The 25,461-nt window shown below is 41.3% G+C and overlaps 1 pseudogene; it reads left to right on the forward strand.

Moving 5' to 3' along the window:
- The first annotated feature begins 4,729 nt into the window (after window positions 1–4,729).
- Window positions 4,730–25,461, forward strand: part of LOC145391620 (uncharacterized) — a 93,034-nt pseudogene continuing 72,302 nt past the window's right edge.

Below are 25,461 nucleotides of genomic sequence, written 5' to 3' on the forward strand. Positions count from 1 at the left end.
AATGTCTCACGGGTTGCTGCTGATGTGGCTGTTGTTGTTGTTTTGGTCTTGGATTAATCTGAAACGTGAACTCAGTGGACGGCAGGCTTAGGCTTTTGTCTGCAGTTCACCATCCTCCATTCTGGATGTTTGTATAACGAGGCAGTTGAGGCGCTTTGTCATATTGGGTGCCACCACATAATGGAATACCTCCACAACACCTTATTAAACAGGTTAATGAAGTATTGTATGTAGATCTATCTATCTATTGCCAGACGCCTCAATCCCGTTTGGGGTGGCCACAAACAAATCGCCTCCACGTCGCCCTGTCCCCCGTCATTTCACTGCCCTGCTCCCAACTCACACCCACCTCTCTCATATACCTCTCCACCCCATCCCTCCATCTCATCTTCGGCCTCCCCCTTCCTCTTCCCCCCTCCACCTCACTCACATACACTCTCTTCGTCAGTCTTTCACCCTCCATCCTCTCCACATGGCCAAACCACCTCAGTGTGTTCCTCATAACGCTTCCTATCACATCCACATCCACACCACAACGCTCCTTTATATCCTCATTCGTCAGCCTGTCTCTCCATGTGACTCCACAGGCTGGTCTTAAATGACTCATTTCCACTGCTCTCACTCTTGACTTGTGTCCTTCCAACAACGTCCAAGCTTCACTTCCATACGCTAGAGTTGGTATCACAATACTGTCATGTAGTAACTTTTTCACTTCCATGCTCACTTCCCCGTTTCTTATCACTGCTTTCAAAGAACCAGCAACCTTTCTTCCCTGCTGTACCCTTTCAAGCACTTCACCCTCCAAACCTCCATCCTGACTCATCACACTACCCACGTACTTAACCCGCCCCGTCCCGGCCACTTTTCGACCACTGGTACCCCCCAATCCCGGGTAATTTTCGACCTTTTTTTTTTTTGCTAAAACTTTCGCTTTTGGTGAGAAACATCGAAAATTCATAGAGAAATCGCTCACCTGAGGTTTAAAATACTCATTACAGGTAGGAGAGCCTCCTTACTTTACTGGGTTTTCTATCAGGCTGGCACCAAAGAAAACGAGTTCTATGGGAGGATAACTATTTCACACCACTCATAAACGGTATTTATTTATTTACTGTTATGAATTTATATGTAGTACAAGAGTATATTGGTTTTCAAGCAGTAATATAGGCATTATAAGCATTGTTTCACTCACTAATACCTGACCTTTTTTTGCCACATTACCTGATCATCATTTCTAACTGTTTCTTCCTCTAATGCTATGTAAAGTTTGTCCTCCACATTGTCATTGATTGGGGAATCACTCTGGCCCTGAATTTCGGACCGTGGCATGACATGGCTATACTGGCCAGGTCACTGATAACAGGTGAATTGCTGAGAAAAGGGCCTGCAGGGGGGGGGGAGGAGGTCATGCTGGGTAAGGCATTGTCTCTGCCTGGCATCTTGTTGAGGCAGGTGTCCCGTGTATACGTACCAAAAATGACTCGCGAAAATTGAAAATTGTGGAAATTATGAACCTTGCAATTGCAGGACGTTGAAGTACGTCCTCGGGATTAGCTGTGACAAAACGTGAGGACGTGGAAGTACGTCCTCGGGACGGCGCGGGTTAAACGTACTCACATTTTCCAATTCCTCACCATCCAGCCTCGCTGTACATTCACTGACTTCACCTCTCTCAAAGACCATCACTTTACTCTTCCCTACATTCACCTTTAGATTCCGTTTCTTACATACTCTCCCAGATTCATCCACCAAGCCTTGCAGTTCCCCTTCGCCTTCACTCAACAACACAGTATCATCTGCAAACAACAGTACAGGGAGTTTCCAAACACTATCCTCTCTCACCAGGGCCACTCCAACATCCACTACCCTGCCTTGTACCTCTTTAATTACCCCATCCATGTACAGATTGAACAACCATGGAGACATGACACATCCCTGTTTCAACCCAACCTCCAAAGAGAAAATTTCACTTAGTTCACCATCCACACACACTGCAGCCTTAGCACCATCATACATACTCTTCACAGCATTCAACAACTTCCCATCTACTCCATATATTCTTAATACTTTCCATAATCCTTGTTTCTCCACCCTGTTATATGCTTTCTCCAAATCCATGAAAGCTGCATACAACTTCTTTCCCTTCTCTAGAAACTTTTACACTAAAGATCAAAGAATGAATATCTGATCTACACAACCTCTTCCCTTCCTAAAGCCTCCCTGTTCTTCTCCAATTAATTCCTCTGTTCTTTCTCTACCGGTAACTCTGTCAATAATTATCCTACCATACACCTTTCCTATTATACTAATAAGACAAATGCCCCTATGATTACCACACACTTCTTATTCCCCTTTTCCTTTGTACAAAGGAATAATTATACCTGACTTCCAATCCTCCGGGACTCTACCTTCCTCCCATGCCAATCTGCACATCTTCCACGTTCATTCTACTACTATCTCTCCCCCATGCTTCAGCATTTCACCACACACTCCAACAATTCCTGGGGCTTTCCCCAATTTAACTTTCTTCATTGCTTCCACAACTTGTATCCTACTGTTTCTTCCTCTCTTCTCACCTCCCTCCTTCTCCCAGCCATTCCCCAGCCACTTATACTCGCATTGCTTCCATCCCGTATGTTCAACAATTCCTTAAAGTGTTCTCTCCATCTGCTCACTATTTCTCCCTTCTCCACTAGTAATATACCATATTTATCTTTCACTCCCCTGCTAACCTCACTTCTACCCTGTCTTACTCTCTTCACCTCTTTCCAGAACATTTTCTTACAGTCCCTCCACTTTACACTCAAATTCCTTCCAAATTCCTCATCCACTCTCTTCTTACTGTCTCTTACTAATCTTTTCACCTTTCTCTTTCTCTTTACGTATAACTCTTTCTTCCACCTCTCAACTTCTTCCACGCCCCTATTACTCATCTATTCATTGTATGCTTTCTTCTTTTGTGCCACAGCCTGTCTCACCTGTCCACCACGCTGTTCCTTGCACCCCCCATCCGTCTTCTCTTCACCCCACACATCACATCACTTGCTGCACATATTTCTTCTGTAAATATCATGCACACACCTTCCACGTCCCCCATTTGCTCTATTTTATATTTGCCCAATCGTTCCTCCACTTCTCTCTTATACTCTGCCTTTTTCTCATCCTCTTGTAACCTTTCCACTCTTCTTGCAACTACTCCTTCCTCTCGTCTTTCCCTTCTTTTATTCCTCCATCTTACTTGGATCCTAATTCTGGCCACCACCAAGTAGTGGTCAGAAAGTCCACTCCCCCAACCTCTATAAGCTCTTGCATCCATTACACATCTTCGCATCCTTTCATCCACACACATAATCAATCATTGCCTTCCTTTCATTCAGTTCACCACCCACCCTTCTCATCACTCGCCACGTATACCTGTGGATCATTTTATGCCTGAAGAGGGTATTGGCTATCACCAACCCCCTCCCAGCACAAATGTCCACTAACGCACTGCCATTCTCATCTATCTCAGCAGGCACATCCCACTCACCAACTATTCCATCCACCTTCACATTCCCTACTTTACCATTCATATCACCAATCAAAAACACTCTCTCATTCCTTCCAAACTTTTCCAAGCACACTTCCACATTTGTCCAGAACTCTTCTCTCACTCTGCTAGCACGATCTTGCATTGGTGCATACACACACAATCGCCCACATTTGTATTCCAACTTTCAACTTTACCCACACAATCGTTGACCCAACTGATCCATACTGTCTTATGCTCTTCTTCCATCTTTTACTCACAACTATACATACTCCTTCCTTTGCCCTCTCATTCTCACCTACTCCTGCACATATACCCCATCCATACTCCCATTCTCTCATACTTTCTCCTCTCCATTTTGTTTCAGTTATTCCACATATATCCATTTTCGCACCCTCAAGCACCTGGACAATTTCTCTCTCTTTCAACTCATCATTCGCTCCTCTTACATTCCATGTAGCCATTACCAAGTCCTTTGTCCAGTCCTGGGTTGTCATCGTTTGGTCAGTCCTTGTCCGAGGCTTCTTGTTTGTTTTTTTAGTTAGTTGTTTTCCGGGAAGGGGCACTAACCCTCCGCCAACCCTTTTAGTCGCCTTTATGACAAGCAGGGATACTGGGGGAGTATTCTTGAAAAAAAAACCCTACCCCCAGGGGGGTATGAAGGAAACCTGAACAAAATGTAAAGTACATCAGCTGGACTCGGGGAGAGTGATGGGAACAGTCATAGCCGGCGGTGGGCAGTTCAGGTAGGAGACCTAGGAAGATTGAACTTCGAATATGGTAGCCAATGTCGGGGATTATAAACTTTTGGAAATGTTCTGTGTGACAAGGAAAAAAGTGTACTCTACATCACTGCTTCTCAGTCATATGTAGTGTGGTATGTTTTTGGTGTTGTGTGTTGTATTGTGGTGTGGAGTTTTGCATTGTTGTTTTGTGTGATGTGCTAACCCACCACGTGCCAGCGACGTACTTGTATATTGGGCCATGCATGTGCATAAAATGCCAGTGATGTACATGTACATCATCGATTTAAGAAACTTTCCATAATTCAAAATTTCAGTTTTCTTGCGAGATATTTGCTAGGGATGCTCCCGCGCCTGTTTAGGCATAATGCCCATGCTATGAGTCATCACATCGTCCCTCCTCCTGCGTCGGGCCCCGCCAACACAGCCCCACTTTATGAGTGAGTGAGTGAGCACCATGGCGCATCATGGTATTCCACAGCACGAGGTTGACGAGCTCCTGAACATCCCCTATGATAAAGTGATTCTCCCATTGATGATGATGTTGTTGATCGAGACTATGTCCAACCTGAGTAAAGCAGTGAGTATGAGATTCCATCCCCAAGAAAGGCAAATTATATGACTGTCTGCATGGCTGTATCTCACCCTGCACCACCACAACCACCACTTCCCACTTCAACATGCTGCTCTCGCTCCATGGACAATTCCTCTTGGAATGAGGAATACAAGGCTGACCCCTCGGGTGAACATAGGCTGCCTTCGTGGGTAACATTGCCAAAGAAAATCCAGAAGAGTGGAGAAGAACTATTTAGTAAAAAGTACAAGGTGAGCAGCACTTTGTCATTCACGTGGTGCACGATGTTACCCACCACCTCCAGTCCCACGCCGTGCTGCTTCTTCCCAACCACGCCTTAACCTCCCTTCGCTCCCTCCCCACACCCTCCCTGCACTTTCTCTCCACAGCCTCAAACGGCAGTGAAAGGTGTAAAAGGTAGAGTAAAGGGGAAGAAGAAAGGAGGGGGAAGAAAAGTGCGACTCGTGGGGAAAGTGGGGAGGCAGGCTCTATTCCCCAAACTCCTCCCCAATCTACTACTGAAATTCCTCCCCATCCTGATGACGGCGACGGAGGTGGCCCCATTGGTGATGAGGCAAAACCGAAGGAGAGGATGAAGTCATGAGGGAATGGGATGATGGGAGTGATTTCGTTCCCATCATTCATCCCATCACAGGCGGTGGTTCGGCAGGCTGTACTGTGCCGGAGCTGACTCCCACCTCAAGGGGAGTCGATTTCAAGATTTTTTTTTTTTTTTTATGAGGGAGGTAATATTCAGAATCATTCCCCTCTCTAACACCTATGCCGCCTTCTACCAATGCATGGAGTGTGACGTGGGGTTGTGCCTAATCCCATGCTTTGAGGAATATCACACGCTCCTCCACTTGTAAGTATTAGAAACTTGTGTTATGTGCTAAAAGGACGCCTATGAGTGTTGCTGTAATGTATATATAAATTAGTGTAAGATATTTCATAAGTAACTGTAAAATGTAATATAAAAATTAGTGTAATTAATTTCATAATAATAAGTGCAGTGTAAGTACTTTATACATAACTTGTGTGTCTTGTGCGTTCAAGAAAAAGACACAAATAGTGAATACATTGCGCAAAAAAAATTCGTTGTGTGAAAAAAAGATGCAAATGTAAAATATATGTGTCATCAAACACTGATGTGAAGACTAGAAAATCCGATAAAATGAACATTATCGAAATAATGGCACTCTCACTCGAATGTCGTGATGCATCCCCACACATAATTATGCTTGGGGACAGTTCCCATATCATCTGTATACCTTCCTAGAGTGTCCCTGGGTCATTTGGAATACTTACCTATGAAGAAAACAAAGATCTTCCTCAACTCGCTGGGTGTCGGCGGCAGGTGATAAAGTCTACGGGTGTTACTCCGAACATTTCAGTTACTCGCTGAGAGAGAATCGACCTCAAAATCGACCTTTTAGGGTTTTGTGAGTACTTTTATGGCTGTTCTGCATGTTTTCGCATCATTCCTAACCTATCTAGCAAAAAACATGGTCGAAAATTAGCCGGCACTGGGGTGCCATGGAGGTCCCAAGTTGGCCGGCACTTGGCGGATTAAAGGATGCATGTGGCGAGGCAAGTTTTAGCAGTGTGATGTTATTGTATGTAATGTGGTGGTATGTGGTGTGGTGGTGTGTGGTATGGTAATGTGTGTGTGGTATTTGGTATGGTGGTATGTGATATAATGTGGTAACAGAGAAATGGTGTGAGAATTATTTGTGTGTACAAGCAGTTACTGAATGGAAAGATGGGAATGGACAGGAGGAAGGAATTCTTGAATGCTGATCAGTGAAAGTGAGGGGTGATGGAAGAAAGGGGGAAAGAGAAGCGAAAAAAGGAGAGAGAGAGAGAGAGAGAGAGAGAGAGAGAGAGAGAGAGAGAGAGAGAATTTTGTGTTCGCGATGATATGAACTAGGAATATAGCAGATTAACCCGTCACGTCCCGAGGTTTTCCGCACCTCCGACATCCCCTAATCCCGAGCTATTTTGGAAAAAAAATTTTTTGGCTAAAACTTCCGCTTTGGTTGAGAAACAAAGGAAAATCACCAAGAAAGTGCTTACCGTGGTCCATAAGTGGTCGGAACATGTGAAGTCCCCCGCGCCAGGTATCGTATTCTATCATTGACATGTGAGGCACTCACGTTCTCTATGGTAGGAAATATTGGGAGAAACAACAAACAACACCTCTACATTTATTGAATTTGAACTAATAAACAATAAGAGTAACAATATAATGAATTTCAAACACATATATATGAAAAATAAGCATTTTACCTTCACGCGAGCATAGTGAGTTAGGTCCGAGTGGTAACATGCTATGTGTTAAGTTTCTTGTATCAGTCAACATATCATTTTTTCTACTTGTATACTTCTGTTTCATTGACATTATACCTATTTTTACTGTTTGTAAATGGTGTCAGATGTTTTCATTCATTACGATGACATGCAGCATAAGTATAGCACACATCGGCATACTAAACGCACTCGCTATGACTCGTATTTCAACATATCCAATTGTTTTATCACTTTCCTATTATTTTTTCCTTTACATAGAACCTTTCCTCCACCACTGTAAATGTTTTCAACTATTTACATTCATTACGAGGCCATTTAGCGAAATGCTAACGCATATTCACGTAGCCAGCACAATCTCAAACACTCGTTTCATCTTCTACTTTATTTTTTCACTCCAATTATACTTTCCCACTTACATTACACACGTTTACACCCCTATACTGCACTATACATAGTGACTGGCATTATTTATTCAAGTGAGCGTCAGAATATCGCATGAAAATACCCTCGCAATGAACGTTTCGACCAACATAATACTCAAACACTTACATACAAATTTTTCACATATATTACACACTTTCCCACTTGTTGACTTCTGTTTTCATTATTACGGGCCTTATTCATTCCACTGTGCATCAGGATATCGCATCTATATATAACCGTTAGGAATATTTTGACTTAGAATATATTTCAGCACTTACAATAATTTGAACTTATATTATATCCGTTTGCATTTCCAGTAATAATATTTACATATTTACGGGCCTTATTTATTGCACTGAGCAACAGAATATCGCATCAAATAAAAAAATCGCTAGGTATGTTTCCACTTACAGCATATTTATACACTTACATACAATTTTTGTTATACCCGTATGCATTTTATACTAATATCTTCAGATCAACAGGACTGATAATTTCACTGAGCATCTGTTTGTCGCATTTACTTCATAGTTTCAGCGTCCTATCGCATTCACACCATATCAGAATTGCATCAAGGTGTGATATTCGCTGAAACATGGGTGAATACAGAGACCCACGTCACACTCAACGCACTCATAGCGGGTGTCCTTCCTCTGTGTGGTAAGTCTCACCCGGGAATTGCTACACACGTGACGCCTGCGTTGGGGCCTAGGTCTGTTTGGCTGGGGAGGGATAGGAGTGGGGAAATGGCAGCCGGATATTCTCATGGGAGTTTGGACAATAGGGGCAGTGCGGGTGCGATGTTGGGGCCTTTCAACAGCATACCGTGCAAACATCTCTTGTGAGCTCCCTCACAAACCCTTCAAAGGTTTCCTGAACTCCTGTTGTCATGGCATGAAGGTGGTGGCAATTCAGAGCAGTGATGTCTAGCAAGTGAAAGAACAGTTTCTTATACCACTTCATCGTGGTCCTGGCACACTCTACCGTCGATATCATGGAGTCTGACTGGTCCACCAGGCGCATGTTTATGTTATAGTCCATGACACACTCAGGTTTCCAAATGTGACGCCTGTTCTCACTCCGGTAATCAACGGAATCAGTATGGTGCATCAAGGGGTGGTGAACTGTTGACAAGAGGCTTACTTCTCTATTATGGTTCCACACAGTTGCAAGGATGTTGTTGGCTTTGAAGAAGACAACCTCATTCCTGTCAAGTTTCCGCCCTACCTTGACCATGTGACGCCAGTTCACCTTCATGGTTCCACAGATTCCCGTTTCATGCATGTGTAGATAATGAGCGAGAAGAGGGCTAGTGTACCAATTGTCCAGGTAGAGGACGTGACCACGATGGAGATAGTCTTCTATCATTGTCTTTACCACTGCTCCCGACAGTCCAATACTCCGATCTTCTATTATGTCTGTCTGTGCACCGGTGTATAAGACTATGTCTTGCACGTATCCAGCCCTACAGTCATACATAACAAAGATCTTGAACCCAAAACGGTGCCTTTTGCTGGGTATATACTGCCTAAATGAAATATTACCTCTCCACAACACAAGACTCTCATCTATGACGAGGTCTTTATAGGGATAAAATGACGAACGAAAGGTTTGCCTCAGGTGATCAAAGACCAACCTAATTCGCCTCATCTTATCTGTGTCATTCGCATTTGCAGGATCATCAGCATCATAGAAATGGAGGTGACTTAGAATTTGTTGGAAGCAATTACAGCTCATGACTTGCCCAAATATTGGTGTAAGCATAACAGGGTCCCTTGTCCAGTAAGCCGGAATTCTGTTCTTTCGTATAATACCCATCAAAAGGACCAGGGCAAAAAATAGGAACATTTCTGAAAGGGAAACAGAGTAATCATATATGATAGAATGCCTGCTCCTTGTTCCCAATCTTTCACTCTCACGGCAATGGGTGCTTGCAAAACGGTTAGTTTGGTCATTAATCTGCTCCACGAATGCCTCACTAAAAAACAGGTGGAAAAAATCCATCCTGGTGGAATTACGGTGAATTCCGGGAGCAATGCAGCCAGCACGCCCCTGCTCAGTGAAGGGGTGAATGAGGGGAGAAAAATCACTCCCATCCTCCAAATTCCATCCCACAAATCCCTCGTCCCCATCATCCCCATCACCGCCTTCGTCTGGGTGGGGAGGAGATGCTGGTGGGGGAGGCTGGGGAAAAGGAGTGCGGAGGGCTTCCCCACTCTCACTCCTCTTCCCTCTGCCTTTACCCTTTCCCTTTCCCTTACCCTTACGGCCTTGAGGAACATTAGAGGGCTGTGGGGATGAAGTTCGGGAATATTGGGGAGCATAAGACGTGCTGGGGAGTGGTTCCTTCTCAACTTCCCCCTCCATTACAACACCACGTGATTTTTCACGCACCTTCTCGCCCACGTGTTTGGGTATATTGGGGAGCATAAGACGTGCTTGGGAGTGGTTCCTCCCCACCTTCCCCCTCCATCACAACCCCACGTGATACAGAACGCACCCGCACTGGCCCACGTGATACACCCCACCGCCTCACACTACCTAGGGAGAGCGATGACTCACTCACGCCACTCTCACTTTCCATACTCCTCCCTGCACTTTCCCCTTCACTCTCCACTCCCTCCATGACACTTCCTACCTCCCCAAACAAATACTAGGCCCATACCTGCTCGTCTGATGTGGTGTGCACTCGGGGCCACGATGAGTAATCACCTCACGTCCATACCACGTGGCAGCACGTCCCAAGGCTCCGTCCTCGTCCTCGTTCTCGTCCTTGTCATCAAATTCGGGTTCCACATCACGTTGGGGCTGGGCATAGGATGTTGCATGTGGTTTTTTGGCCGGCTGCCCCTCTCTAGCAGCATGGTAAGTCACGTACTGCCGCTTCATGGGGGATGGGACTTCTTCATCAATGCTGGTGGTTTCCTCCTCCTCTGGCTGCACATAATCTTTGTCAACAACCTCATCGTCCAGTGGGGAATCACTGTCACCTGTAAAGGCATCCAGGGCGGCTTGAATTTCGACCTCTGAGAGACCTCTCGTCACCATGTATGAGCAGGACCATTGCTAACAGGTGAGTGAACGAGCCGCGGGTGAGCGCGGGTCACGCGGGGTCACCAAGTGTCCCCGCCTGGTGGCAGGTAGGGGAAGGTCAAGCGACGATACGTACCAAAAATCAAGCGCGAAATTTTAAAATTGTGGAAATTATGCACTTTGCAGGTGCACGACGTACCGGTACGTCGCCGGGACTGGCAGATGCAAAATGTTGCAATGTACCCATACGTCGACGGGACGGGGCTGGTTAAGAAAACATTAAAGGAAATGTACTGAGAAAAAACAAGCATGCAATATTATACAAAACTTTAGTTAAACAGAGTTCTAAACAATACTTCTTGGTACCTGTCGACAAATAAAAAAACATTTGTAAGCATAATGTCGAAAAATAACATGTAAGAGAATACAAAAGTGTCACATTCGAAAATATCCTGGTTAGGAGGAAGAGTCAGGGAAGTCTCAACAAACTTGTCCTATCACTCCAGTACGGCCTTTGGACCCTCCAGGGAAACGTCGTCTGTGGCATTTTGGAGCCACGGACTGGGAGGCCCTGAGGCAGTACTTCTTTGATTTTCCCTGGAATGATTATTGTGTCCATGACCGGGAGCCATCTGAGTGTGCCTTGCGCATTACGGAGGTTATTCTCTCGGGCATGGAAGCATACATTCCTTTCTCGTATCCTTTGTCTAACGCAAGAAAGCCTTGATTTAATCACGCCTGTTCTAATGCTGTCCGCAACAAGGAGAGGGCCTACAAAAGGTACCAGAGCCAACCTATCCCTGAATCATATCATCTTTACGTTTCTGCCCGGAATCGTGCTACGTCTGTTCTTCGCTCTACTAAAAATAAATTTCATCCGTACTAAATGCTCTCAACTCTCCAACTCGAATTCTTCCCGCTCCTTCTGGCACCTTGCCAAAAACCTTTCTAACAACTTTACCTCATCATCATTCCCTCCTCTTTTCTACTCTGATGGTTCTGTAGCTATTTCTTCTACTGATAAAGCAGATCTCTTCGCACAGACTTTCTCCTCCAATTCCACCTTAGACGATTCCTGTGCTGTTCCTCCATCTCTTCCCCCCTCTGACTTCCTCATGGCTGACATTAAAACTTCTTCAGCTGATGTATTTTCTGCCATCACTGGCCTCAATACTAACAAGGCATATGGGCCTGATGGAGTCCCTTCTGTTGTTCTCAAGAACTGTGCTTCTGTGCTTACACCCTGCCTAGGCAAACTCTTTCGCATTTCTCTGTCAACTTGTACCTTTCCTTCTTGCTGGAAGTTTGCCATAATTCAGCCAGTCCCAAAGAAGGATGATAATTCCCAACCCTCCAGCTATCGTCCAATTGCTTTAATGTCCTGTATTTCAAAAGTTTTCAAGTCAATTCTGAATAGAAAAATATTAAGGCATCTTTCCTATCACAACCTTCTTTCCGATCGTCAGTACGGGTTCCATCAGGGACGCTCCACTGGCGATCTTCTCACCCACCTTTCAGACTCCTGGTCAACCTCCTTTCGGGACTTTGGCGAAAGCTTTGACATTGCACTTGACATCTCAAAGGCTTTCAGTCGAGTCTGGCATAAATCTTTAATTTCCAAACTGCCCTCTTACGGTTTCTATACTTCTATCTGTGCCTTCGTCGCTAGCTTCCTTTCTGGTCGTTCTGTAGCCGCTGCTGTAGATGGCCACCGTTCTTCTCCTAGATCTATCAACAGTGGTGTTCCTCAGGGCTCTGTCCTATCACCAACTCTCTTCCTTTTATTCATCAATGACATTCTAAGCTGTACATCTAACCCTATCCACTCATACGCTGATGACTCCACCCTTCACCTTTCCATGCAGTGCCTGCAACTCCCATCTCAGCAGTTACTTCAACAAACAAGGGATGAGGCTATGGCACACCTAATATCTGACTTGGCTCGTATCTCAGACTGGGGTAAAAATAATATGGTTGTTTTTAATGCATCTAAGACTCAGTTCTTACACTTATCAACCCGACAAAATCTTCCACAGGTATACCCACTAATGTTTAATAATATTCAGCTTAATCCTGCATCATCCTTGAACATGCTTGGGGTATATTTACTCGGGGCTTATCTTGGAAAGATCATATTACATCTCTTGTAAATCTGCTTCCAAGAGATTGGGTGTGCTAAGCCGACTCCGTTCTTTCTTTACCCCTGCAGAATTGTTGACTCTATACAGGGGTTTTATCTGCCCCTGTGTGGAGTACAACTCTCATGTGTGGGGAGGCTCCCCACATACAGCTCTTCTCAATAGGGTGGAGTCAAAGGCTTTTCATCTCATTAACTCTCCTCCTCTTACTGACTCCCTTCAACCTCTGTCTCTTTGCCACACTGTTGCATCTTTATCTCTTTTCTATCGCTACTTTAATGGTCGCTGCTCCTCTGAACTGTCTGCATGCATTCCTCCACCATTACGACGGGCGCGTAGCACCCGTCTAGCAGCAAACTCTCATCCCTTTCCTGTCCAACTCTCTAATGCAAGAGTTAACCGTTACTCCCAGTCCTTCATTTATGCAACAGGTCAACTCTGGAACTGTCTCCCTCTGTATTTCCTGATCTAAGAAACTAGAGAAATGCATTTTAATTAAACTTTGTTTTTAATTTGATTTTAATATACAATATACAGTTTTAGTACATGCCTCCTGTTTGTGTGAAGGCTGCTGGTTTTCTAAGAAAAGGCATCAGTTTGCATTCATTTTATCTATCTATCTATATATATATATATATATATATATATATATATATATATATATATATATATATATATATAAAGGCATCAGTTTGCATTCATTTTATATATATATATATATATATATATATATATATATATATATATATATATATAAAATGAATGCAAACTGATGCCTTTTCTTAGAAAACCAGCAGCCTTCACACAAACAGGAGGCATGTACTAAAACTGTATATTGTATATTAAAATCAAATTAAAAACAAAGTTTAATTAAAATGCATTTCTCTAGTTTCTTAGATCATCAGTTATAAAATTAGTGGCCCAAGAAGAGCTGTGCTTTCTTTGAATAATTGATAGCCACTGATATTTGGTATGAATTGTCCACTATTGTCAGTTTCATTTCGAGTTTCGTGAAGCTTCAGTTGCCCCACTTTCGTAATTCGAATAAGGTTCGTTTTTTGAAGTTGTATATGGGTCGGTGTTTCATAAATCTCTGTTCAGTAATGGTTTGAATTTATTTATGATTTTTTTTCCTTTGACTTCCTTAATATAGGATCATCGTTTTTTACTTAAAAAAGGGCATAATATTGAACTTTGGAGAACATTTTTTTACACATTTAGCTATGTCGGTATTAACATATAAGCCCTTACTGTGATTAATATGATCCCTATGGAGGTTAGAACGAAGCCTGAGATTTGAGGTCTCGCCTATATAATTCTCTTTGCGTCCACTGCAGCGAATTACATAAAAACAGCTTTCTGTCGAGCATCCCATGATTTCGTTAATTTGGAATGTATAGTTGGCATTGGGAGAAGTAAATTGACTGCCTTCAAATATTTCCATGCAGAGTTTGCATTTTTTGTCTTCACATTTCTTCACTTTGAAACTAGATATATTATTAAACCTAGCCGTTGTTAAAATTCTTCTTAGATTATTAGGTTGTCGCTTTGATTTAATTAAGGAGACATCTTTGTAAATTTCTTCTGTTTCGGGTGCCTTTTTAGAACATTAATTGTACATAAGAATTCTTTAAAGTGATCATCATAATTTGGGTTATAGGTTGTTATATATGGTATTGTATGTGTATCACTGGCGTTTATGAATGTCAGTAATGATTTTCTAATCCTGCTTAGTGAGTGTTATGTCTAAGAAATTGACTGTGTCTCCACTTGTGTCACATGTAAATGTTAGTTTGGGGTCCAGGTTATTCATGATGTTTATGACTGTTGAGAAATGTCCAGCTCTCTCGTCCCAGATCATGAAGATATCGTCCAGGTATCGCATATAGTTCTTTTTCATTTTATCTGCTATTATTTTACCAAAATGTGATGACACCTGAGAATATAAGATGTTTTCTAAGTAACCCAACACAAGATTGACATAATTTGGAGCAAATTTTGTCCCCATTGCTGTCCCTGATACTTGTAAGTAGTTTTGCCCATTAAATTAGAATGAGTTGTTGTCCAAATTTAATCTGCATCCTTCTTTTATTAGGTCTGAAAGGAAACGATTTGCATTATCATAGTGTTTATCAATCCAATAAGTGATAGCTTCATATCCAAGTTCATGGTGAATATTACTATATAGGTTTACCACATCAAGAGTTACGAAAATTTCATTATCATCTAATTTAGTAGGAATCTTGTTTAAAGGGTCTAGATTGCTTTTAACATATAAAGGTATGTATTTCAGAAAGGGTTGCAGTATTATGTCTAAGAAGTGACTGAGAAGGTGGGTAGGGCAAGTTGGCCCCGCAACAATTGGTCTCATTTTAAGATCTACAGGGTTTTTATGGAAATCACTTCTATATTACAACCATTAATTTGATCAATTTTCAATTTGGACTTATGCACTTTTGGTAAACCGCAAAATAAGCTTGTATAGTCAATGTTGGTTAAATAATTAACTTCATCTTTAGTTAAGCTATCCGTATAATTATTAATTACCTTTTTATTTTAGTCATTGTTTTTTGGTCTATTTTTTTATATTTTTTCTTATGTATCCTGATTCTTTAAAATATCCATCACCTTTTGTTTATAACATGTTGTATCCATTGGTACAACAGCTAACCCTTTATCAGCTTATTTACTTATAAAATCAGTGCAGTCCTTAAGGGCTTTTATAGCTTTTTGTTCACCAAGTGTTAATTTATATTTGGTTTATTGTTTTGTTTGGTGGTGGTAGATCGACTAAGTCTTAGGAAATGAACTGCAGCATCGAGAGTGGAGTTTCTACCAGTATTTGGGTCCCGTGTAGATTTAGGTTTTACTAGTGATTCATTATTTAACACACTGTTGTGAAAAAATTCCTTTAATTTTAATTTTCGACATAACTCATCAATATCATTATTAACGTCCTCGTGATTAAGTTGATTTGGTGTGGGGCAATATGTTAGTCCCTTTGTAAGTAAGGATTTCTCATTATCACTCAGTGTGTAAGTCGAAAGGTTTATTATCTTTGGTTCTTCTCTCTGAGTTTCCTTCAATTTTGATTTCTCCTGTAAAAAATTCTGATTATTGTTTCTCTCATGTAATAGGTCTTGTGAGGCAACATTCAGTTTAGAGAAAAGGTTCCCCATTTCATTCAACCCTGGAACATAATTGTCTCTGTCTCTGTTTTGACCTTTTAAGTTTTTATAATAGGAAGGTCTTATATCATTACCGTTCAATCTTACACATACAGTATATATATATATATATATATATATATATATATATATATATATATATATATATATATATATATATATATATATATATAATTCATTTCTATTTTCCTATCATGTAACTTTCATATCTCAGTATTTTCCTGTACACAATTATAGTGAAAGACAATATAAACTTTACACTTATAAATAGTATGTGTTTTATAATTTTCATTTTTAATCAGTGAGCAATCAAGAGAACTGTAAAATGTGAGTATTAATTAATGCTATCTATAAAGTAATATCATTCTCAGTGCCAAAAGAACCCGCATTAGCATAACCTAATAGCTCTACACAAGTAGTATCAGTAAACCAGCACAAGGAAACAAATAACTCTACATAAGTAGAGAAACGAGTAGAAACTGAATAACAAAATATAAACCAAAATTACTCAGAAGTGAAGAATGATAATAAGTGGTCAGAGTCGTCAGACGTTGACAGTGAGGATTTTAGAACTTTCATACATACTTATAAAAATCAAGTAAAATCAGATAGCCTAAACAAGGGAGAGCACACATCAAAAAACACAATAATTACCTTCATATTTCTGTTGCAAGGAAATTCCAGTAAAAATGAACAGACAAACAGATAATAGCATGACAAGTAAAGGAAGTCCCAGTGCATCACATGAACCACAACATCACTATGCAAATTCGGTACCAGTCAATGTTTATCATGAGGACTAAAGTCTCACAAAATTTTCAGGTAATGATAAGGACAGAGTAGATATACTGACAGTGTTAGATGAATGTGAACAACATTTCGTTTGGAGAAACAAGAGAATTTGTGTGAAGTGTAACTGAAGTTTAGTACTATGAAGTAAAACAGTGCCAAGTGTGACAGCTGAAAGTATGACAGTGCGAAATAAAGGAGTGTGAAATGCAGCACACCAGTGTGAAGTGTAGCAGTATGAAGAGTGGCACCGTGAGATGTGTTAGTGCATTATATTTCACAATGTCTTCAAACACCAAGTCATTTAGGTAATTGTTGTATCTTCATCTTTTAGTTTGTATGTTTATGCAGACTCATTTGGTGAAGGTGTGTGTGTGTGTGTGTGTGTGTGTGTGTGTGTGAGAGAGAGAGAGAGAGAGATGTATTAACACAGCTGCACTTCTGTCTTTTTAGCTATCTATTGCCAGATGCCTTAATCTCACAAAGGGTGGCCACAAACAAATCGCCTACATGTCACCCTGTCCCACTGCCATTTCACCGCCCTGCTCCCAGCTCACACCCCCCTCTCTCATTTACCACTTCACTCCATCCCTCCACCTCATCCTTGGCCTCCTCTTCCCTCTGCCCACCCCAACTCACATACGCTCTCCTTGTTAGTCTCTCGCTCTCCATCCTCTCCACATGACCAAACAACCACAGTGTATTTCTTCTAACACTTTCTATCACATCCACATCCACACCACGCTTCTTCACTTCCACTTCCTCATTTTTTCAGTCTGTCTCTTCCCATGCAACTCCACATGATCCAGTCAAATAACTCATTTCAGCTGCTGTCACTCATGACTTGCTTCCTTCTAACAAGGTCAGAGCTTCACTTCCATACGTTAGGGTGTTATCGGAATACTGCCATGGGGCGACTTTTTTACTTCCATGCTCACTTCCCTGTTTCTTATCACTGCTTTCAAAGAACCAACAACCTTTCTTCCTTGTTGTTCCTTTTCAAGCACTTCACCCTCCAGACTTCCAACCTTACTCATCACACTACCCTAGTATTTAAATGTACTCATATTTACCATTTCCTCAACATCCCACCTCACTTAACAGTCAGTGACTTCATTCCTCTCGAAAACCATAGCCTTACTCTTCACTACATTCACCTTTAGATTTTGTTTCCAACGCACTATACCAAACTCATTCACCAAGCGTTGCAGATCCCCTTCGTCTTCATTTAACAATGCAGTATCAACTGCAAACAACAGTACGAGGAGTTTCCAAACACTCCCCTCTCTCATTAGGGCTGCTCCAACATCCACTGCCCTACCTTGTATCTCTTTTATAACCTCACTCATATACAAAATGAACAATCATGGAGACATGACACTTCCCTGTTTCAATCCAACATTCAAGTAGAAAAATTCTCTCATTTCACCATCTATGCGCACTGCAGCCTTAGCACCCTCATATGTACTTTTCACGGCATTCAACAACTTCCCATTTACTCCTTATATATTTTAATAATTTCCACATTCCCTGTCCATCCACCCTGCCATGTGCATTCTCCAAATCAATGAAGGCCTCATATAACTTCTTTCCCGCCTCAAGAAACTTTTCCATTAAAGACCTAAGAATGAATATCTGATCTGTGCAACCTCTTGCCTTCTTAGAACCTTCCTGTTCTTCTCCAGGTAATTCCTCTGTTATTTTCCTAGCTCTGTCAATAAGTATCCTTCCATATACTTTTGCTATAAACACTAAGAAGACAAATGTCCCTGTGATTACCACACACATCTTTTATGTAAGGGGAATAATAATGCATGACTTTAAATCCTCCGGGACTGTAACTTCCTTCCAGGCCAATCTGCACATCTTACATTTTCATTCTACTACTATCTCTCTCCCGTGCTTCAACATTTCACCACACACTCCATCAATTCCTGGAGGTCTTCCCATTTTAACTCTCTGCATTGCTTCCATTACTTCGATCCTACTGATTTTTTCTCGCTCTCACCTCCCTCCTTCTTATAGCCACTTCCCAACCACTTACACTTGCGTTCCTTTCATTCTCAACGTTTAACATTTCCTGAAAGATTTCTCTCCATCTTTTCACTTTTTCTCCCATCTCCATTAGCAATCTGCACTTACATCATGTTATTTTATAATTGTATTTGCGCTATCATCTTGCAGTTTTATTGATGCTGTGTGTGTGTGTGTGTGTGTGTGTGTGTGTGTGTGTGTGTGTGTGTGAGGGAGAGATAAATAGCTGTAACTACGCAGGTGCACCCAGTTGCAATGCATCGTTTATATTGTTTTACTGCTAGAATAAAGCACACATAAAAATTCTCGTAACTCGTGTTTTCACTGTTAGTGTTTCATTATTATTATTATTTTTTTTTTTCAGCACGATGGGGCCTTTTGAAGTGTTTTTGTTTCACCCGAGCAATGTTATGCATCTTGAAAGAAACCCCTTGAATTAAAGGTAATTTGATTTGTTTATGGGGGATGCAATACTAGTGTTCTGTTCCAGCTAATGCCAGACGATTTTATTCAATTGAATGAATTTAGGAACCTGAGTGTCTATGTTTGTATTGTACCAATAGCCCTCTCAGCGCCGTGAAAACATTAGTAAAGTACTGTACCAATAGTCTTGTCAGCGTCTGGACCACTTTTATTTTATTTCCACTTATACCAGATTGTTTCACTGAGCTAGGGAAAACCTATCATATTCAAGGAGGTAAAGTAGGTTATATACAACACTGAAGCTTGTTACGGCTAAACAGAGTAGGATTACACTGTCAGACAACTGCATCGATAACGCAAAAATGACAGCACATTTGATAAGAATTTATTGTGACTTACTTTTGTTTTAAGATACAGTTAAAGCAAACTGAATGCAAAAATTGTCATGGATTGTTTTAGGAAAGTTATGTACATATGGTACGGTAGGTATAAAAACCCACCGACCAATTGGACATACTGCTGCCCTCAGTTGATTCTGCACTGAAGGACAAGTCCAACGGCTTCCTGCAAGCCAGGGATGCTTTGACTACACTTAATGGTAACCATATAACCAAATTATGTAAAGAGCTCCGATCTGCTGGAGCCTGTGAGGTTTTTTATTTGAGGTGTGGTGGGAGTTTATTGCTCATACAGTTCCATTCAAGGATGATTGAGACTGGCCACCCTCACCTTAATGTCAAGACTGGGAGGCCTATCCTTGGGCATCTACGCTTCTGATGGGCCAGTAAAGGTCTGGATATGATGGCGTTCATATGGAATGATAACAACAGTGAAAGTAAGGAAGCTATTAGAACGCCTATATAATGATGAACAGAGTTTATTTAGAAGTGGCAGGGAGTGTGAGGATCAAACGTTTGTAGTAAAGGAGATGCTGTAGTCCCAGTACGAAGGAATATGTCGCTCTTTCGTAGTTAAAAAAAAAAAAAAAAAGTTTCCAGATGTGGGTACAATTTTTCTATGTGAGGGCTGCAAGGCTTCCATGGATCATGAAAGACAGTTTGACCGTTTTAGAGAGGGAAAGATGGAAGATGTTAGAGATGCATGGTTCGTAGGGAATAACGTTTAATGATGCAAGGAAATTTTGTAATGACAGCAAAATGCATGAACGGGTGTAAAAAAAAAAAAAACGAAAATTCCTAAGAATAATGCATCAACATTCTCGAGACCTGAGCATCGTAAATAATAAATTAATTAGGATCTTTAACGAACACCACCCACACACAACACAACAAAACCTTGGTGAATATTAAAATAAAGAGGATAATATTTTGCATCAAAAGATACTTGTTAACTAAAAAATAAAAACGTGCTTTGAAAGGCCATGGACTAAGAGATGGACAAATGAAAGAATATTGGATGAATATGGTGTAGACGTGGATGTGGGAAATATGAAAGACACGCTCTGAGCTGGTTGGCCATGGGGAGAGAATGGATGAGAAATCGGCAGGAAGAGTGTATGAGGGTGAGACGTGTCGGAGGAGATGGAGACGCAGACCGTGAATGAGATGAAGAAATAAGGTCATTATCATTGTGTATGCGAGTGGGAGGAATGGAGGGAAAAAGGAAGGGAAATTGAAAAAGAAGAAGTGATGAGGTGCGTAAGTATGTAAGGCCGGATGGCGTTTGGTAGGAAGACGGTTTTTTTACTGATTTAGGCACAGAAGACTCCTTGACGTTCTTTTGTTAGGACTACCCACCCACAGGATGTGGCGTCAGACAGACGGATATAAATAGACAGCTAGACAGATATATAGGCATATAATAGAGCAGTAAATAGATTAAGAGAAAAAATATACAGAGGTAGCTGCAAAGATATACAGATCCAAGGATACACAGATAGAAGGATAGATATATTCGTATAAAGTATATGACAGACATATGAATGGATGAATGGATGGACGGATGGATAGAAGGAAAAATATGGTAGACAGACAGACGGATAGGAAGATGCAATAGATAGAATGATAAACACTTCCGCCGCAAAAGTTACTACATGCAAAGTATGAAGGCCTCATTTAACTTCTTTCCCGCCTCAAGAAACTTTTCCATTAAAGACCTAAGAATGAATATCTGATCTGTGCAACCTCTTGCCTTCTTAGAACCTTCCTGTTCTTCTCCAGGTAATTCCTCTGTTATTTTCCTAGCTCTGTCAATAAGTATCCTTCCATATACTTTTGCTATAAACACTAAGAAGACAAATGTCCCTGTGATTACCACACACATCTTTTTTGTAAGGGGAATAATAATGCATGACTTTAAATCCTCCGGGACTGTAACTTCCTTCCAGGCCAATCTGCACATCTTACATTTTCATTCTACTACTATCTCTCTCCCGTGCTTCAACATTTCACCACACACTCCATCAATTCCTGGAGGTCTTCCCATTTTGACTCTCTGCATTGCTTCCATTACTTCGATCCTACTGATTTTTTCTCGCTCTCACCTCCCTCCTTCTTATAGCCACTTCCCAACCACTTACACTTGCGTTCCTTTCATTCTCAACGTTTAACATTTCCTGAAAGATTTCTCTCCATCTTTTCACTTTTTCTCCCATCTCCATTAGCAATCTGCACTTACATCATGTTATTTTATAATTGTATTTGCGCTATCATCTTGCAGTTTTATTGATGCTGTGTGTGTGTGTGTGTGTGTGAGGGAGAGATAAATAGCTGTAACTACGCAGGTGCACCCAGTTGCAATGCATCGTTTATATTGTTTTACTGCTAGAATAAAGCACACATAAAAATTCTCGTAACTCGTGTTTTCACTGTTAGTGTTTCATTATTATTATTATTATTTTTTTTTCAGCACGATGGGGCCTTTTGAAGTGTTTTTGTTTCACCCGAGCAATGAAAGAAACCCCTTGAATTAAAGGTAATTTGATTTGTTTATGGGGGATGCAATACTAGTGTTCTGTTCCAGCTAATGCCAGACGATTTTATTCAATTGAATGAATTTAGGAACCTGAGTGTCTATGTTTGTATTGTACCAATAGCCCTCTCAGCGCCGTGAAAACATTAGTAAAGTACTGTACCAATAGTCTTGTCAGCGTCTGGACCACTTTTATTTTATTTCCACTTATACCAGATTGTTTCACTGAGCTAGGGAAAACCTATCATATTCAAGGAGGTAAAGTAGGTTATATACAACACTGAAGCTTGTTACGGCTAAACAGAGTAGGATTACACTGTCAGACAACTGCATCGATAACGCAAAAATGACAGCACATTTGATAAGAATTTATTGTGACTTACTTTTGTTTTAAGATACAGTTAAAGCAAACTGAATGCAAAAATTGTCATGGATTGTTTTAGGAAAGTTATGTACATATGGTACGGTAGGTATAAAAACCCACCGACCAATTGGACATACTGCTGCCCTCAGTTGATTCTGCACTGAAGGACAAGTCCAACGGCTTCCTGCAAGCCAGGGATGCTTTGACTACACTTAATGGTAACCATATAACCAAATTATGTAAAGAGCTCCGATCTGCTGGAGCCTGTGAGGTTTTTTATTTGAGGTGTGGTGGGAGTTTATTGCTCATACAGTTCCATTCAAGGATGATTGAGACTGGCCACCCTCACCTTAATGTCAAGACTGGGAGGCCTATCCTTGGGCATCTACGCTTCTGATGGGCCAGTAAAGGTCTGGATATGATGGCGTTCATATGGAATGATAACAACAGTGAAAGTAAGGAAGCTATTAGAACGCCTATATAATGATGAACAGAGTATATTTAGAAGTGGCAGGGAGTGTGAGGATCAAACGTTTGGTATAAAGGAGATGCTGTAGTCCCAGTACGAAGGAATATGTCGCTCTTTCGTAGTTAAAAAAAAAAAAAAAAGTTTCCAGATGTGGGTACAATTTTTCTATGTGAGGGCTGCAAGGCTTCCATGGATCATGAAAGACAGTTTGAGCGTTTTACAGAGGGAAAGATGGAAGATGTTAGAGATGCATGGTTCGTATGGAATAACGTTTAATGATGCAAGGAAATTTTGTAATGACAGCAAAATGCATGAACGGGTGTAAAAAAAAAAAAAAAGAAAATTCCTAAGGATAATGCATCAACATTCTCGAGACCTGAGCATCGTAAATGATAAATTAATTAGGATCTTTAACGAACACCACCCACACACAACACAACAAAACCTTGGTGAATATTAAAATAAAGAGGATAATATTTTGCATCAAAAGATACTTGTTAACTAAAAAATAAAAACGTGCTTTGAAAGGCCATGGACTAAGAGATGGACAAATGAAAGAATATTGGATGAATATGGTGTAGACGTGGATGTGGGAAATATGAAAGACACGCTCTGAGCTGGTTGGCCATGGGGAGAGAATGGATGAGAAATCGGCAGGAAGAGTGTATGAGGGTGAGACGTGTCGGAGGAGATGGAGACGCAGACCGTGAATGAGATGAAGAAATAAGGTCATTATCATTGTGTATGCGAGTGGGAGGAATGGAGGGAAAAAGGAAGGGAAATTGAAAAAGAAGAAGTGATGAGGTGCGTAAGTATGTAAGGCCGGATGGCGTTTGGTAGGAAGACGGTTTTTTTACTGATTTAGGCACAGAAGACTCCTCGACGTTCTTTTGATAGGACTACCCACCCCACAGGATGTGGCGTCAGACAGACGGATATAAATAGACAGCTAGACAGATATATAGGCATATAATAGAGCAGTAAATAGATTAAGAGAAAAAATATACAGAGGTAGCTGCAAAGATATACAGATCCAAGGATACACAGATAGAAGGATAGATATATTCGTATAAAGTATATGACAGACATATGAATGGATGAATGGATGGACGGATGGATAGAAGGAGAAATATGGTAGACAGACAGACAGATAGGAAGATGCAATAGATAGAATGATAAACACTTCCGCCGCAAAAGTTACTACATGCAAAGTATGAAGTACACGAATTACTACAATGTGTCCAGTCAGGAAAGAATATTGTACGGAGAGAGAGAGAGAGAGAGAGAGAGAGAGAGAGAGAGAGAGAGAGAGAGAGAGAGCGTGCAGTTACAAGCCAAAGTAGAATAAAAAATACACAGTCTGCCTTTCCACAGGGATTCGTTACAAGTTTGGGGACTCCTAACTTGAAGACTAATTATAGAGAAATCAGACAGGATGAGAAGGAATTTTGGGGTTATGTCAGTCTTCTTTCACACACACACACACACACACACACACACACACACACACACACATACACAGACACACACACACACACACACACACACACACACACACACACACACACACACACATGAATGTGCACAAGAGTTAATTTTTTTTTATGCGAGGAAGAAGGAACCAAAGGCCATGAGCCCGCAGTTACAGTTCCCTCCAAGAGAAAAACAAAATGCAATAGAGAGCCAAATTCAAGATCAGATCATTTTGAGATGCCTGGACACACTGCGTTTGAAAGACTGGAGATCATAGGCAGCAGGAAATACAGACAGAGGGAGACAGTTCCAGAGCTGACCTGTTGCATAAATGAAAGACTGGGAGTAATGGTTAACTCTTGCATTAGATAGTTGGACAGAAAAGGGATGAGAGTTTGCTGCCAGACGGGTGCTACGCACCCGTCGTAGAGGTGGATGAATGCAAGCAGACAATTCAGAGGAGCAGTGACCATTAAAGTAGCGACAGAAAAGAGATAAAGATGCAACAGTGCGGCAAAGAGACAGAGGTTGAAGGGAGTCAGTAAGAGGAGGAGAGTTAATGAGACGAAAAGCCTTTGACTCCACCCTATTGAGAAGAGCTGTATGTGGGGAGCCTCCCCACACATGAGAGTTGTACTCTACACAGGGGCGGATAAAACCCCTGTATAGAGTCAACAATTGTGCAGGGGTAAAGAAAGAGCGGAGTCGGCTTAGCACACCCAATCTCTTGGAAGCAGATTTTACAAGAGATGTAATATGATCTTTCCAAGATAAGTCCCGAGAAAATGAAACCCCAAGCATGTTCAAGGATGATGCAGGATTAAGCTGAATATTATTAAACATTAGTGGGTATACCTGTGGAAGATTTTGTCGGGTTGATAGGTGTAAGAACTGAGTCTTAGATGCATTAAAAACAACCATATTATTTTTACCCCAGTCAGAGATACGAGCCAAGTCAAACATTAGGTGTGCCATAGCCTCTTCCCTTGTTTGTTGAAGTAATTGTTGAGATGGGCGTTGCGGGAACCGAATGGAAAGGT

Source organism: Coenobita brevimanus, chromosome 19 (genome assembly GCF_032717465.1).
Source record: "Coenobita brevimanus isolate Jiangsu-jjx chromosome 19, ASM3271746v2, whole genome shotgun sequence".
NCBI lineage: Eukaryota > Metazoa > Arthropoda > Malacostraca > Decapoda > Coenobitidae > Coenobita > Coenobita brevimanus.